Source organism: Protopterus annectens, chromosome 3.part1, assembly GCF_019279795.1.
Source record: "Protopterus annectens isolate FY-2018-M chromosome 3.part1, PAN1.0, whole genome shotgun sequence".
Taxonomy (NCBI): domain Eukaryota; kingdom Metazoa; phylum Chordata; order Ceratodontiformes; family Protopteridae; genus Protopterus; species Protopterus annectens.
This window is the reverse complement of record NC_056732.1, coordinates 1,304,051,871-1,304,069,168: the sequence shown is the minus strand read 5'-3', so window position 1 is coordinate 1,304,069,168 and position 17,298 is coordinate 1,304,051,871. Positions and strand designations below refer to the sequence as shown.

Below are 17,298 nucleotides of genomic sequence, written 5' to 3'. Positions count from 1 at the left end.
CCCAGGTAGCTAGAGAAAAAGGATACAGAGAGTTCATCGGACTTCCTGAACCGCTTTGTCCTATGAAGGTAAAAAACAATTGTGTGCGCACATCAAGGAGGTGAAGCAGGTATTCCCCTTAGTTGTAAAATTGGGAAGACGACTGGTAATTGTACGGACTGATTAATGTTAGTCACCGTAGCCAATTAAGGAAGAAAGGAAGGCCTGGTCCATAAGGATACTCTGTTCTAATGAAAGATAACATAAGGAGGCTTAGCTGATAAGGTCTGAAGCTCAGAAATTCTTTTTGCTGAAGTAATAAAGATCATTTTCCAGGACAAAAATTTCATACTTGATTTGTCTGCTGTTTCAAATGGTTTCTGAGTTAAACCTTGAAGCACCACAATTGAAGTCCCAAGGAGGACAGAGGTCTTTTATTGGGGATATGAGGAAAAAAACACCCTTCTTGAAGGCTTTACACAACCTGGTCGTAGCCAGAGAAAGGGATTTATTTCCCCGAGTGGAAATTAGAGATTGCCGTCAACTGAAGTTTAACAGTAGAAAAACTAGCCTCTTCTTTAAAAAGAGTTGTTAGGAAGAGAAAACTGGCCAAAATAGGTGCTGATAACAGTTTAATATTCTATTGGAAGCCCAAATAGAAAATATTTTCCCTTTGCTTCTGTAAACTTTCTTGGTAGAAGCCTTCTGAGAAGCCAAGATAATCTCACAAACTGGGAAGCAAGCCCGGACTGTATTACTGGAAGTGGAAAAACCATGCAGTTATAGTGTGCGTGTGTGTGTGTGTGGAGACTGGGATGTTGAAATTAGGATGGCTGGGACAGAAGATCCTGAGTGGTCTCTAGTACCCATGGGGGATACTTCAACTGAGACCAGAGGAAGGGGAACCATACCTGTCAAGGCCAGAAGGGGGCAATGAGGATGACTGAGCTCTTCAGCCTGCTTACTTTCTGTAAGAACTTCAGAATCATAGGAAGAGGAGGGTAAGCATACAGGACACCCTGGAGCTAATAGTGTATCAGAGCATCCCTTGGTGACTCCCTCAGTGGGGTGATCAGAGCGAAATACTTGCTGCACTTGCTGTCGCAGTAAGGTTGGCCCCAGAAGTCAAAGATCATCTTCACTACTGAAAACTCATGACGCATTAGAATAGATCAGCTTAGCCTGTCTGCTAGTTTGTCGGTTTTCCCCAGGATGTGCTTTGCAATGAGAAAGTGTTCTGAAGTGATTGCCCATTTCCAAAATCTCATGGCCTCTCTGCACAGGGAGTAGGATCAGGTTTCTCCTTGCTTGTTGATATACCATTCCACTGACAAGTTGTCCATTTGTATTGCAATTGTCCAAAGGCAGAGCATCTTGAAATGCTTGCAACGCTAGAAGGACTGCTCTCATCTCTAGGACACTGATGTGCAACTTGGTCTCCAGCTGGGACCACATGCCTTGGACCATCTTTTCCATGAAATGCCCCCCCAACCCAGTTGGGAAGCGTATGTAGTTACAGTGGCAACTGGGGATGGAAGGGAAAAAGGTCTGCCCATAAAATGATTGCCGGACTAAAGCCAACAGAGAATATGATGTTTGTAGATCAGGATGAGTTTTATGGGAAATTATATGAGCTGATAAAGAATGGACCACAGCACCACCAATGTCCACTGAAGAATGCACATAAAAAAGCCTTGATAGATGCACCAGAAGTATGGCAGCTGACACAGACCCCAAAGCCTGAAGTACTAATCATGCTGGAGGAGACTGGTGGGAACAGTAAGACCCAAACTTGAAGACTCAGAGCCATGATGTGATGGAGAAGTAAAAAAGCCGCCTGGGTTATAGTATTCAAGAGGGCTCCTATGAATTCCAAGGTATGAAATGGAACTAGGTTCGACTTGGTATGATTTATCGAGACGCCCAAGGAATTGGAAATCTAGAGCAAGTAGTCCCTGGCTTGTACAAGTTGATCCTTGGATGGGGCAGTGATGAGCCAATCGTCGATATGGAAACACCCAGAATCCCTTGAGTCTCAAGTGACATGTCACTACTGCCATGCATTTGGTAAACACCCTGGGGGCTGTGGTGAGTCCAAAGGGCAGTACTCTGAACTGGTAATGATCGTCTCCCAGCTGAAAGCATAGATGTCTCCTGGCTCACCTATTTTTATGTAACAGTACACATCCTGGAGATCTGCAGAGCATATCTAATTGTCCTTGTGCAGTAGAGGCAAAATGGACTGAAATGTGACCATTTGGAACTTTGTCTTCTTTATACATTGGTTTACGTTGCTGAGATCCAGAATGGGTCTTAAGTCCCCTGTTTTCTTTGGCACTAAAAAGAAGAGGGAGTAAGTTTTGAATCCTATTTGGTCAAGTGAGACCTCTTGGATGACTCTCTTCTTTAGCAGCTTTTGTATTTTTTGAGCTGCATCTTCCGTTTGACTGGGTGAAATGTCTACAGGTTTCTTTTTCTGGACAGGGAGAGGAAGGGAAAATGGTATGTAATAACATCTGGATATGATTTTTAGAACCCATGGATTTTTTTATAATTTCTGTCCAAGCATCTAGGTGCAAAGAGAAATGACCCCAACAGCCTCCAGAGGTGAGCAGTCTGGCAACACTTCAGGAGTACTAATAGGGTCTGTCAGAGAAGGAATCTCTGAAGCCCTGATTCTGTGGACCCCCTCTGCCTCGGGGACGATGTCTTCCACTGAAGATTACTCCTCTGCCTCTGGAGGAATTATCCCTACGTGAATCTTGGAAAGGTCCCAGAGATTTTTGAAACCCCATCTTCTTACCACCTTGTTGGTTTCTAAAGAAAGTCTGTTGAGGGGTAGAAAACTTGATTTCTATGGTAGAGTCTTTCCTTTTTGTTCACTGCAGGTAAGCATGTCCATAACTGCTGGCTCAAACAAGGAAGAGCCATCAAAAGAGGCAGTGACAAAGGACGCCTTGAAGGGTTCCACAAAGTCACATAGCCTCATCCAGGCATGTCTCCTAATGGCTATGAATGAACCAGCAACTCATCAGGCACCCTCAACTACATGGGAGATCAGCCTCAACAATGAGCTGGAAATGGACAGCAGAGTGGCCAGTTATGAAGAAAGCTTTTTCTGATCCTCCACAGACAGACTTAGGGAGAGTATTTGACAGTTCCTTCATCAAATCTCTCTGTAGCCAGGTAATAAGAGCCAGGTAGTTTAATGATCTCAGTGAGAACACAGCTGAGGCATATACTCGCTTTCCAAATCTGTCCATCACTCTGGACTCCATGTTCAGCTAACTCCTTCTTGGTGGCTGCTGCCACCACTATAGCACCAAACAGGACTCCCTTGTTCCAGTGTAGTCTGTCCATGAGAGTTACCAGGAATTTGTCCAGGCGATTGGGAATTGGTTTGACAGTGTCTGGTTTCCTTCCAAACCAGAAAGGAAACAGTCGATAAGCTCATCACTGGAGTGGGGCAACCAAAATGCAGATGGTCCACCATCAAAAGCATCCAGAAACACCAATTCTTCAAGAGAAGGAGGTTGGGAAGACCATCCACCCTTCTGTTTGAGGATTTCAAAGATATCTCTGAAGGAGATGTCATCAGGTGGTAACCTGGGGTATCCTTATCCCTCAACAAAATCAGTGTCTTCTGTGAAAGACTCCACAGGTGAGTCTGTGTGTCTCCCCTTTTGCACATCCTCGTCCGAGGGACATCATCTGTGGGATGTTCGGGAGAGGTATCAGAAAAGGAGGGAAGTTCCTCTAAAAGACCTGACTGGAGGCTTCTCAGAACTGGTTGTCTCTGCGGGACAGGTCTGATGGGCTCAAACTTGGGATCCAGTGAGTGGTGATGGGTGTGATGAACTGAGGCACTGCCAGCTATGCCAGGAGGAGTAGGGCAGTGGATGTGTAACATATGCCAGCATAGCTAGTTGGAGTTTTGTAAAGAATCATATGTCATTTGTATATCAAGCTGGTTTGTAGAGATGCTTGTATTGAAAAATGTATTTGTAAAGCTGCTTGTGTTAAAAATGTACCAACAGTGGTTCCTGTTGGACAGAAAAGAAATACACCTGTATGTCAGACTGTATTGTACTGTTGAAATGAATACATTGTAACAGAGGATGCTGGGAGAGAAGAGGTTAATCTCAGTCCAGCTATCTTTGGAAAACAGTCTGAAATTAAATTACCTAGTTTAGGCCAAAAAGACTGCATCTTACAGTTCTGACTGCAGCCAGAGATGAAATGTCTGTGAGAAGCCTGACTTAGTAGCTCTGTAGGAAGACTGGAAGTGTTAAAATTGTTTTAAAGCTTCTAGACACTAACACATTTTAGCAAAGCTCTGTGTCTGTGTATTATGACACACATGTGCAAGATCCTGGCTCAGGTTTCTAGTAAAGTGGAATAGTGTGGGAACCAGAGTCAGGTGACCAGATGTGATATTCTACAGCCAGCACGGAAATATTTAGATATTAGTGAGAGATGTCACTTAGCTCTCAACAGTCTGGTTGTGTAAACTGACAAAGAAGGACCACTCACCCACTTCATCTTGCCTTGTTCTGGTAAGTAAACTTGGGGACAGTAATTCTTTAGATCAGTCAGGAAAATATAGTGAGATTAATTAAGCATTATTTTTTGTACCTGTGTGAACCTTTCCATCTGTATTGTTTTTAATATTTCCTGTAAATGAAACTATTTTCACATTCTTTTATTATTACATTTATTTAAACATTTCATTGTGGCTGGTCTTTTAAAGAATATTTTAACCTTGTGAGTGCTTATATTTATTTGGTGACACACTGGCTGCTCCTGAAAGCCTTGCAGTTTGGTCAACATTACCATTGGTATTAGTATTAATTTCATTCAGTATAATTGGGTACCCTGGTAAGAGCCTTAGAGTAGGTGGCTTTGTGGGTGTTCCAGTGGCAGTGTATCTACCTTATAGCGTAGACAAAGGTGGTACAGCTAGTAAAGCTGTGCCAGCCTTCCCCGTGTGTGCGTGTATCTGAAACCAAAGCTCAAAGAGAGTGCGTGTGTCAGCTACTTTGACCAGGGACACTGACAGCACTGATTTCACAGACAGGGTGATGGAGGACCTGGCTAAGGACTTAACTCTATAGCTGTGTCAGTGGGGAGTCTTATTTGTGGCCTGCAGAGAGACAGGAAAACTCGGCCCCAGGACGGGAGTGTGTTCTCTATGTGCTCTTATGGGAAACTGTGCTTGGTGCAGAGAGCTGCATCTGTAAATGCTGTGTTTATCTATTTTTGTTCCAAGAGAATGTCTCTCACTGGTGTCAGTGGTGAGGATTGAGGCTCCTTGATTACTGGCCCAGAGGAGGGATGTTAAAATGGATAGGATCTGAGAGAAGAGAGGATGGTTCACTTTGCAAAGATAAAGTCCTTTCTACCTCCACGAATGCAAGTGGACCAGGGGAAACAAAGCCCACAAGGAAGGCATGTCAGCGGGGCCATCCACAGATCCAAGCCTCATGGGGAAAATCATATCCAAGCCATCCAAGGCTAAGACTCCAAGTGGAAGGAATGGATCTGAAAGTCGGAGCCAAACCCAGTGCTGCCTCTCGGATCAATGACCCACCCTGATTCAAAGGTATTGGAACAGAACCAGTCAGGGACACCTTCGGAGTCAAAGGGGGTATCCTTTATTGAACCTCTCGATGATCTCATATCCGGGGACTCGGGACCACAGGCCGGATTGGAGGAGGAGAAATTACAGGTCTAGCAGGGACACTCACGGATCCATGAGAGGATGGAGATAGCAAGACCCCCATCTGGATCTGAGCCCTGAGAAATTTTCCCATCATCCTGCCCATCTCTACCTCTGTCAAACTTCTTGAAGACATGGAAGACGTCACGGATGCTGGCCTGGAATGTTTTCTGGTTGTTGAGAAAGTAGGGCCAGAGATACAGGTTTGAGGGTGCACTCTGGCGATCGGCTCCTACCTGTCGAATCTGAGTAAGAAGTGGATGGTAAAGGAGAGCTTACGAAGAAAACCACATCTGTTGGATCCAATGATATGAGGAAGGCACAACAGTCTTCAGATCAGAAGAGGTCGGAACCGAAATCTTCCTGATTTTTTTCAGATGGCTCAGATGAAGCAGTCAGAGACTTCTGGAGGGCTTGTTTCCTGGATTCCACAGCAAGTTAAGGAGCTTTAGACTGGGTAGGAGCCTCAGAAGAACCTGAAAGCAAACCCTTTAGAATCAATTTGCTGTGCCTGTCAATGAGGGTCATGGGGTTAAAGGTGGAGCAAATATCATAGAATGATTTAAGATGTTCAGGCCCCCAGGCAGTAAATGCACTTCTTGCGGGCATCAGAAATGGGGAACATATACCCACACAAAGTGCATTTCTTGAAACCAGTAGATTTCTCAGACATTTCCATAACAGAGAAACAGTAAACCTTAACAGTAATAACTATAAAAAAAGAACAACCCAAAGAGAGAACAACCCAAAGAGAGAGGTTAAAGCATGAGATTACACACTAAGCTACAGACTTATATATATATATATATAGGTATGTAACTAAAGATATAGAAATGAGAAGATAAGAAAAAGTGCCAAGAAAGGCACAAAAATGAGCAAGGAATATGGCAGGGATACAGAAGAGGAAAATCCCTAATGCCTGCAATGACTAGAGGGAGGAAAGAAGATAACACTAACTATAATAACTAAAGAGCAAAAAATTAGTGAAAAAACTTTACAAGAAAGTATTCAAAAAATATTGCTCTCACAGCTCAAGAACGATTGTGTTGTCACGATGGCAGCAAACAAGATCTGAGAACTTCTGAGGAAGTCTTTGGTATGTGGCAGAGTCAGATCCAGACCAATCTGTGAGGAAGAATGAAAAGAGACAACATCAGTTACAGATATTATATACACAGTATAATCAGTTCATAGGTAGGTACTAGGCTTTCAGCCCTGGGGCCTATACAAGCCTAGCCAAAAAACGTTCCCTGGCTTTCACCACCAAAGAAAGTTATTTTCCTGCGCCCCTGTCTAGCAGAGCCACAGATGTGATCCCTGGGGTGAATTTCCTATTTCCCATTCAATTGTCGAGATTTTTCTTAAAGAGGGCTAATGAGGAGCTTTGCTTGACATGAATGGGTAGTTTTGTTCCAGAGCATGGGAAGTCTCTGGGACAGGAATATATCCCTCCAGCATGTTCTGTTTATTGTGGTGGCAAGGTTTAAGTCCCTGGAGCATGTGGCTTGGAGGGATTGGGGTTTCTTTAAGTGTAGCATGTCCAACAGATCTGGGTTTGACATGGCTTTGTATATTAGGCAGAGGTTGCCTCTGAGCAGGCGATAAGCGATGGAGTAGAGCTGGAGTTTTTTGAGATGGTCTGCTTATGGCATCTGTTTGAGGCTGGTAAGCCTCTTAGTGAGGTATTTCTGTAGCATTTCTAGCTGTTGTAGATGTCTTGCAAGGTACAAGCCAAATGGGGCATTGTACTCTATAATGGGTCTGATGAGGGATGAGTAGAGAGGAACAATGACCTCTTTTTTTTTTCTGGAGGTGAACCCCTTTGTGATGAGGTGTGCAACATAGTAGGACTTCCTGACTACTGTGGCGATGTGATTATCAAAGGAGAGACTACTGTCCACCTGTTACCAAGGTCTCATCACACTTTCCATGTTTAGTAGGCTACCGCCTATGTGGTAGTTCATGGGTACATTGTTTTTCCCAAAGGGGATAACAATGCAAGTCTTGACATTGAGCTTGAGGCCATGACTTGGACACCAAGCATCAGTCTCAGTGAGGCCACTTTGCAGAATGTCTACATCATTAGACGATTCTATTACAGCACGTAGTTTGCAGTAGTCTGCAAACTTTGTTAGCCAAAGACCTGCTGTATTAGCCTGGACTTCTGAGAAGTAGATGCCAAACAGGAGAGAACCCAGGACTGTGCCCTGTGGTACTCCACTTGTCACTGGTCTGAAGTTGGATTTGGAGTCGGGTACTTTCACTGTGCGGGTTCTGTCAGTGAGCCAGCTGGCCACCCATCTTGTGACAGAGATGTATGCCCAGTCTAGTGAGTTTATAATTCCAGAGTGGGGGATGGTGTTGAAAGCCTTGGCGAGGTCAAAATAGACTATGTGCACCACCTTACCCTCGTCCACGGCTCTGGTGACTGCTTCAAAGAAGTCAATCAGGTTAAGGAGACATGACCTACCTTTTACAAACCCAAACTGAGTGCGGTCCAGAGTTTGGAGGTTACCTATGTCCTTGCTTATAAGCTCCAAGATGATACTTTCCATGGCCTTGCAGACAAGGCTCATCAGGTTAATGGGGCGGTAGTTCCTGGGGGTCCTTGGTGGCACCCCCCCTTTGCTGAGTGGGATAACTGTCACTGTTCACCATTCAGTAGGCACAAAGCCTGAAGTGAGGCTATGACTGAACATGGTACTTACGTGGGGTGCCAGTTTGTTCTGTAGTTTGTGCAGAACGCAGCTTGGGATGTTGTCAGGTCCCATGGATGCTGTGTTCTTGGCTTGGGAGAGTGCAGTCTTTACTTGTGCAGCCATGATTACAGGGGCTTTCTATTCTTCCGGTATAGTGATGGGCCCTTTGGGGGTGAGGGGGGGGGGTGAGGTTTGCACTGAACCTGCCAGGATGTTGGCAATATCAGTTGGTTCTGTATATCTAGTGCCATTGTGCTGTAGCTCAGAGCAGATCGGAGTGTCGCCATTGAGATTCTTGACATAGCTGTAGAATGCTTTGTGGTCGTCTTTAGAATCAGTGGAGATTTTATTATTCCTAACTAGCTTTGGAGGATTTTATGAGGCATCTCAGCTCCTTACTGAGCCTGACCAGGGAGTTCCTGCAATCAGGGGATTTTACACTTTTTTTTTTTTGCAACAGCTTCTTCCTTCTGTTGTAGAGTTTGTTTATGGCAGGGGACCACTAGATTGGCTTCCTTTTTTTGGAGGATAGCGTCTTGGTTCTGTTGGGGATGGCACAATCCATGCACTCGTGTATGTGCTTATACAGTGCATTTGTATAGGATTCAGCAGTCGTACCTCTATTTTCTGTCTGTATGGGTGTCGTGAAGCTTGCCACTTCTGTCTTAAGAGCATGAAGTTGGCTTTGGAGAAGTTTTTTACTGTAGTTTCCCTAATGGGGGGGGGTGGGGGATATTGATGTCTAGGGTGATTAGCTTGTGGTCGGATCTGACCAGCGAGAAGTTGACCTCTGGCGTGGAACATCTGTTGCCCATACTGTTAATGACTAGGTCCAGGATATTGCTGCCCCTGGTGGGGATATGGACAAGCTGATCCAGGGCGTTGGAATTTATGAATTCCAGAAAGGATTAAGCAAATGAGCTAGTGCATGAGTAGTTTTCCTAGTTGATGGTGGAGTAGTTGAAATCACCCATTATTAGGGTATTGGGCTGTACCTTAATATTACCCAGTATATCAAGAAATGTGGAGTGGGCATTCCTGGGGCGTGGCGGGGGATTTGTAACAAGCTGCAACCTGGACTGCAGTCTTGCCCAGTGTTAGTTGCACTTGGCTAAATTCAGATGCATTATGCTGAGCAACTAGCCTGGAGGTGTGGATATCCTTAATGAATATGGACATGGCTCCTCCTTTAGTGTTTCAGTCCAGGTTAGGTGGCCGAAAGGTGTGGTATGAGTTATAGCCTGGTAATGCAGGGGTACCCTCTGGAGCCTTGAACCAGGTCTCCATCACTGCACAGATGTCGATGTTCTCCATTTTAAGGAGTGCCTCGAGTGAGTGCATTTTGAGGTATAGACTTCTAGCACTGAGTAGCATTACTGTCAGATTTTGCTTGCTTATACCTACAGAAAGGTGCCAAAAGACTAGCGAGCTTAGTACTACAATTTAAAAGTTATACAATAAGCCAGAAATGAAACAGTACATAGACATAGTGCCAGATACCAGCAAGTACAGTACAAATCAAAAGTATAACAGTATCAGCATTGGCAAAAATGATACTGAATAAATGCACAGGTACCATAACACTACTAAGTGCAGTACAATAATTCTAAAGTATGAAGAATAGCACAGGCATGGACATTACAAAACTTTCAAAGTACACTAGAACAATCTAAAACTGATAGCTGCCACAAAACTTTGAAAGTGCAGTACAATTTAATAGTGATATACAGGTGTCAAAACTTTGCAAGTACAACAATTAAGTAGTGCAAGCACCAGCACAGGTGTCACAATAATCAATCAGTACAATAAATCAAGACAGGTCCAGTACAGACCTTAGCATTAGTAGCACTGACTTGCGAGCTGCTGCAACACTGTGGAGCTATTAAGTAGCTAGAGTGCAGGTCTCCTGGATCACGATAACATAACAGGTGCCCACTGCTCCTATACTGCATGGGTTACTGTAGTCATGTGTGATGCACAGTGTGCTACAGCTCAGTACACAAAAATAACTGTAACACAACAGTAATTAAAATGGGAAAAAACAAGCAAACAGCCAGTAAGCTGGTGGTGCTAACTAGGTAACAGCAAATACATTTTCGAACACTGCAATCTTCCCTTCTCTCACAATAGCAAACTGCGAAAACAGTCCCAAATGAAAAAAAATATCATTAAGTAAGCATAGAAATCAATGCTAGCTTACTTCCCTTTTACTAGAGGTATCAGATAAGAAGTCTCTTACAGTAAACCAGTCCAATACTAACTGAAACAGGCAAAAACAGCCAATAGAAACTGGTGGTGTTAACTACAAACACACGCTTAGGATACCATGTCTCCCCAGGGTCTATATTATATGAACGCTCTAATGAATGAAAATCCCTGGCATCGAGATGCATGCCGTGGGATCGCAGTACAGTGAAGATTGGAGTATTTGCCCTTTCCTCATTGTAGTGCGATCTCGGAGTTGGAATATATATTTAGTGGGGGGGGGGCATAGCCCCCCCCCCCATAATACAGTTTTTGATTTTTTGGGATTTTTGCTCATTACAGCGTTCCATCATATGAACTTTCATTCATATAATATAGACCCAGTCCCTATACTCTCAGAAGAGAAACTTGTAAAAATAGCCTCAAAAACACAATTGGCACACAGCTGACAATATTATTTTAAAAACATAGAAAAAAGTCACTTCTTTTATATTGGATAGATCATATAAGTAGCAATAAATATCAATGGACTTCCTAAGCACAGGGGAACGCAGCTGTTTTCTAAAATACATATTAAGAATAAGGGTAAAAAGGGTGCATCCATGGGCTTTGCCCAACCAAAAGTGTTATTTTTTCATTCATGCCAGCCACTGTTTTGATGAAAATTGTATTCATGAAACTATCACATAGCCAAAATGTTTCAAGGATAAAATATTATGATCACTCCCCATCATGTCAAATAGAATACTCACAAATCACCCAATAGCTCTGCCAGCAAGCACTGTATAACAGCATAAACCTGACTACGAAGACAGATACAAAATATAAGTTTGATGCAAGCACCAACAAAGCTGAACATGAAATTGGTTAATATTGATCAGTGCACTACCCAAGTAAACAAACATAAATAAATATATTTACCTGTGCCCACATCCTATACTAAAACACACTCAAACCAAGCTCTACTTCAGCTGATGACCTCTGAAGCGAATACCTGAAAATAGCAGCCAACAGCATTACCTACTCTGTGCTAATCCTTACAAATAGGATAGTCCAGGAATCCCACCATTCCCTCTCCGGAAAAGGTCACACATTATCTCTCTGCACAAAGGAGGAAATTCAATAAACATTGCCAACTTTAGACCTATAGCAATCTTATCCTCCCTCTCCAAAATAATTGAAAAATGTATTAAAAAAAAATTGCTAAACTTATCTCCTGCAGGAAGAACTACTATCCCTCACACAACATGGCTTCTGTCCTTCCCATAGTACTGCCACTGCACTTCTAACCTATAAAGATACTGCCAATAAAGCTGGAGATAACGGCAAACTACTCTCCTCATTTCTAGACTTGTCTAAAGCCTTCAACGCAGTTTTTCACAGCAAACTTCTACTTCAAATGTCCTCATTAGGATTCTCTCAGCCCACCCTTCTATGCTTCAAAAGCTACCTATCCAATAGGTATCAGTCAGTAAAATGGCACTCCATCATCCTTCCATATCTCCCAGTCACCACTGGTGTACCACAAGGTTCTATCCTTGCCCTCCCCCAGTCTTTAATATTCTCACCATCACCTGCCACACATCCACACAACAGAGCTCCCTAACACTGTACACAAATGACTCCACACTCGTTTGCCCATGTGACAACATGGCACATCTCCAAAAAATTGCTTGGGAAGCTTTAGCAGCAACTGAACCTTGGCTTTGTAACACACAACTCATGCTCATCCCTACAAAAACAAACTACTACTTTTTTCCCCAAATCCCTTTCCCATGAAAACCAAAATTTAAAGTCCTCCTCCTTGATAATACAGCCATTAATGTGACTTCTCATAGCAAATTATTAAGGACGATAGTGGACAATAATTTTAAATTCGACCTGCATATAGAAAATTGTAGAAGAAAAGCTCATCAAAAACTAGGGATGCTTTACACAGACAAAAACTTTCTCAATGACACAACAAAAGCTGCCCTTGCCACTACTCATCTCCTCCCCGCACTTCTTTATAGTGCTCCCATCCTTACTAACTTTCAGGCATCATAAAAATCAAAACTTGAACAATGTTATAACAAAGTTGATAAATATGCAAATACCCATTTCAGAACCCACCACTGTATAGCACTACTACCCCATCAACTAACATACACAGGTTCTTACCACCTACAAAAATTATCCGTAATCCATCTGCTTGTCCAGCACTAAATAGCATTCTAAACAACTATGTTCCTAGTCACTAATTACATTCCAATGACCAAAAACTCCTGTCTGTTCACAACCTTATCAAATCTGCTGGGCACAGTTTGTAGTTGTACTATGTTGCTAAACCCTGAAACTTCTTATCCCTATCCATCAAGTCAATACCCACCCATCCCCCACAAAATATTTCAAAACCATTCTGAAAGACGTCCTAGCCAAAAGCTAGCACTATTCATGCTCATCATCAAGATAAACTAGATCCCTAAATGTGGACAAATACTTACATCTTCCTTACTTCTATCAATTTTTCCCCCTTGGCTTTTTCTCTACACATGCCGTAAGCCTGCTTTTCTCTCACTTCATATTGCAATTCCTGCCTGTATTACACAGACTTACCTTAAATTTATCTATAAACGGGATAAAAAATCTCTACGGAGGTTGGATCTTTAGAAAAGGAAAGGAATAAACTACATTGAAATAAATGGAGTCTGTGGAAACAAGTGATATTTCAGTGAAGGCAGGACTTAATTATTCAGTTTCACACTACATCAATTGCTCATGACAAAAATCATATATGTACAATACGTACAAATAAAAACATTGTTGCAACATTTTTCTCTTTTATAACTGAAAATAATATGAAAAAATAAAAACTGTTGTAACATTTTTCTCTTTTACAACTGAATGTGTACTGATGCCACTATGCTGTGTGTGATGTACAGAAAATGTTAAAAAAAATGGCACAGGTCTTTTACTTAGAACCATTAATCACTCAGCAGCATTTCAAGAATACACTTCTGATGTTTCTGCATATTTACAGTGGATATAAAAAGTTTACACACCCCTGTTAAAATGCCATTTTTTTGTGATATAAAAAAATGAGACTGCAATAAATCATTTCAAAACTTTTCCCACCTTTAATGTGACCTAGAACCTATATAATTCAATTGAAAAACAAATCTGTTAGGGGATAAAATATAAAAAATAAAAAACTTTCAATAAGCTGATTGTATAAGTGTGCATAATAATTTGTTGAAGCAGCTTTTGATTTAATTACAGCATTGTCTTCCTGGGTACACACCTGCCATCAATTAGAGAGACTCAGACTAACCCCAAATAAAGTTCAGCTGTCCTAGTAGTATTTTCCTGACACTCTGTTGCCTGCTACAGCAAAAGCCATGGTTTACAGAGAGCTTACAAAGCATCAAAGGGATCCCATTGTTTAAAGGTATCAGTCAGGAGAAGGGTACAAAAAAACTTCCACAGCACTGGATATACATGGAACACAGTGAAGACAGTCATCAAAAAGTGGAGAAAATAAGAGACAACAGTGACGTAAAGAACTGGATGTCCCTCCAAAATTGATGAAAAGACAAGACAAGACGAAAACTGGTCAGGTAGGCTGCCAAGAGACCTACAGCAACACTGAAGGAGCTGAAGGAATTTCTGGCAAGTACTTGTCAGTGGCGCATGTCAGCCCCTTTATAAACTTTTTTTTTAAATCAGGTGCATCTCTTCTCAAAGAATCCTGTCATCAAACACGCCTAATACTCGGAGATGTGACTGGAGGTTGCAGTCAGATGTTATTTTTTTATAACAATCCTCCAAACTGCATCCGAGTTGTAATTTAGGTGCCTTGTTAAGAGAGCCGTCAAGTATCTGAGTAAAATCCTTTTGTCAGAAGACAATCTACAATAAAAAGGCCATAAGAGTGTGGGATTGGGAGATCTCCACCATCCGTTTTCTGATAGCAATGCACATCCCGGGTAGGTCCAACATTTTGGCTGACAAACTGAGCAGGACTATCCATTTGCCTTACGAGTGGTCTCTGAACCCTTATGTAGCAGAACAGGTCTTCCTCAAATGGGGTCAGCCTTACTGCGATCTCTTCGCATCGCTGTCCAATGCGAAGTGCAGCGAGTTTTTCTCTCTGATTCCCCCGCTGGGGGAAACCCCAGGAGATGATCTTGTCCATGGTTGGCCACCTGGTCTTCTTTAGCCATACCCCCCCGCTTCCTTTCATGACACAATTCTTACAGAAAGCTTGGCGGTTGGGGAGCAGGATTATCCTCATAGCCCCATTCTGGCCTCGTCAGACTTAGTTTCCCTGCCTACGGTCTCATCTAGTAGCTCTGCCCTGGGATACTGGATCCCATTCCGGATCTCATTCGTCATCCCTCGGGAATTCCTCCTCCGAATCTGGACAGCCTCAAGCTTACTGCTTGGTTGCTCCAGTTCCATTAATTGCCAGGACTCCCGGTCTCTCTTCCCCCGTTAAGTCCATTCTGGTGGCGGCACACATGTCCTCTACCAGGAAGGTATACCGTAGTAAATGGAAGTGTTTTTCCATTTGGGCTTCTCAGAGAAATTTGGACCCCTTTACCGCTCCTGTTCCAGTGGTATTAGATTTTTTTGTCTCAAATTTTCCAACAGGGGGCCAGCTGTTCCACGGTGAAAGTTCAGCTGGCGGCTGTATCCCATTTCCATGTAGGAGAAAATTCAGGTTCTATAGCTACTGCCAGACTTTGTAAGACCTTTATCAAAGGTACTTTTTTACTGAGACCTATTATTAAGCATCCTTCTCCTCCGTGGGATTTGACCTTGGTTCTTCAGGCCTTAGTTCCGCCTCCATTGGAACCCGCAGCATCAGTTGATTTGAAATTTTTGTCGTGGAAGACAGCTTTCCTGGTGGCTATCACTTCGGCCAGAAGAGTGTCGGAGCTTCAAGCCTTATGTATGAAACCCCCGTACTTAGTTTTTCATAAGGATAGGGCGTCTCTCAGGACTAACCCTTTTTTCCTTCCTAAAGTTGCTTCGGAGTCCAACATTAATCCGTCTATTAATCTACCAGTATTCTTCCCTAACTTTCAAAATAAAGGGGAATACAAACTTCATTTGCTGGACGTTCACAGACAGTTACGTTTTTACTTGCATAGGTTAAAATCCTTCCGTAAGTCTGATCAGCTGTTTGTTTCCTTTCCCAAACCCTTTTTGTGGAAACCAGTTTCAAAGGTGACTCTTGCTAGATGGATCTCTCTTTGTATTTTACAGGCATACAAGGAACGTGGATTACCAGAACCAGACAGGATTCATGCTCACGCTACTCGTTCTATGGCTATTTCTCCTGCATTTTGGTCCAGAGTTTCCATGGATGTCATTTGTTCAGCAGCTACTTGGGCTTCCTCTTACACTTTTATTACTCATTATAAGTTGGACATGGTGTCTAGAGGGAAGGGCTTCTTTTGGTTCTGCAGTGGTCCGGAATATCCTTCCTTAAGGGCCTCCCAAGATTTTTGGTAGCTGGTTACTCTGTCCCACAGGTTGATGCTCAAATGAAGTTAACTACTTCAGATAAAGAAGTTATGTACTCACCATAACGTTCCATCTGAGTAGACTTCATTTGTCAGCATTTACAATCAAAAGTAGGGAGTTAATGTTTGCAGTGTTAGTGGAAGGTTCTCTAGAGATTACAGCATATTTAGCTGGAAAAATAGAGTTACCCAATAATACATATTCTAAGTCAGCCTCCTCCTTATTTTCCTATATTATTTGGGAGGACTAGATGCTGGTAAAGAAAAAAGTTTCTTGCCTAATTTTAAGTGTGCAGTATTTCTCAGCATTTAAACCTGTTTCTGTTCTTCTGTAGAGTTAGTTGAGGGCTTCTTACTAGAATATGAAGTGGAGGTAAGGTATTAAGACAAAGCTTTTAAATGCCTCAAGTCTAATGTCTTTATTAAATCTAAGACCATTCTTACACCATTCAATTTAATAATGTAGCCACAAGCAAAACAAGCACTTTTATATTAACTCTAAGAGGGAAGACAATCACTTCTGATTATGTCTAAATGTAGTTGCATTTTTTATAAAATTATACCTCCACAAATGGTACTCCACTGAAATAATAGTGCAGGATAGACTGTGTTAGCACTATGCACTAATTTTCGTCAGGGTTAAACTGAGAGAACATTGGTAAGTCAGACACAGAGAAGAACAGGAGAGACCAATGAACAACGTGTATGTTTACATGGGAGTCTTACACCCTCAGCATTGCTACCTTCAAGGACATGGGTCCTCATAGATAAGAGACGCTACTAGAAAATTTCAAACTTCTTATGGGTTAAAAAGGTGGTTAAATCCAAAGTTAAGGTGGGTAAACAGATGTTATGATTTACTGTTACAGTGACCCTGTAAGTTAAAAAATTTCACATGCAGTATTACGAAGAATATGCTTACACATACAAACTACAGTACATTAATACTCACATTCAGTAGAAACAGAAAAGGATGGTACACAAATGCAATCTATTACATCAGAGTGCCTGAAGTTTGACAAAGAGAAAAAGTGTACACCGTGCACGTTAAGCATTAATGGAGAGTAATTATCCCTTTCCTGAAAACAACGAGATGCATTGTACATTTCACATTTTCTAACTTTGAAGTAGGAGAAATGAATTATTCTGAACAAAACATTCTACATGTAAATTTACTGTATGGTAA

At 42.3% G+C, this 17,298-nt stretch overlaps 1 protein-coding gene across 1 annotated transcript in view; it reads right to left on the bottom strand.

Annotated features, from left to right (window-relative positions):
- Positions 1 to 17,298, bottom strand: part of TMEM67 (transmembrane protein 67) — a 4,866,727-nt gene that overhangs the window by 2,068,218 nt on the left and 2,781,211 nt on the right. The window lies entirely within an intron of this gene.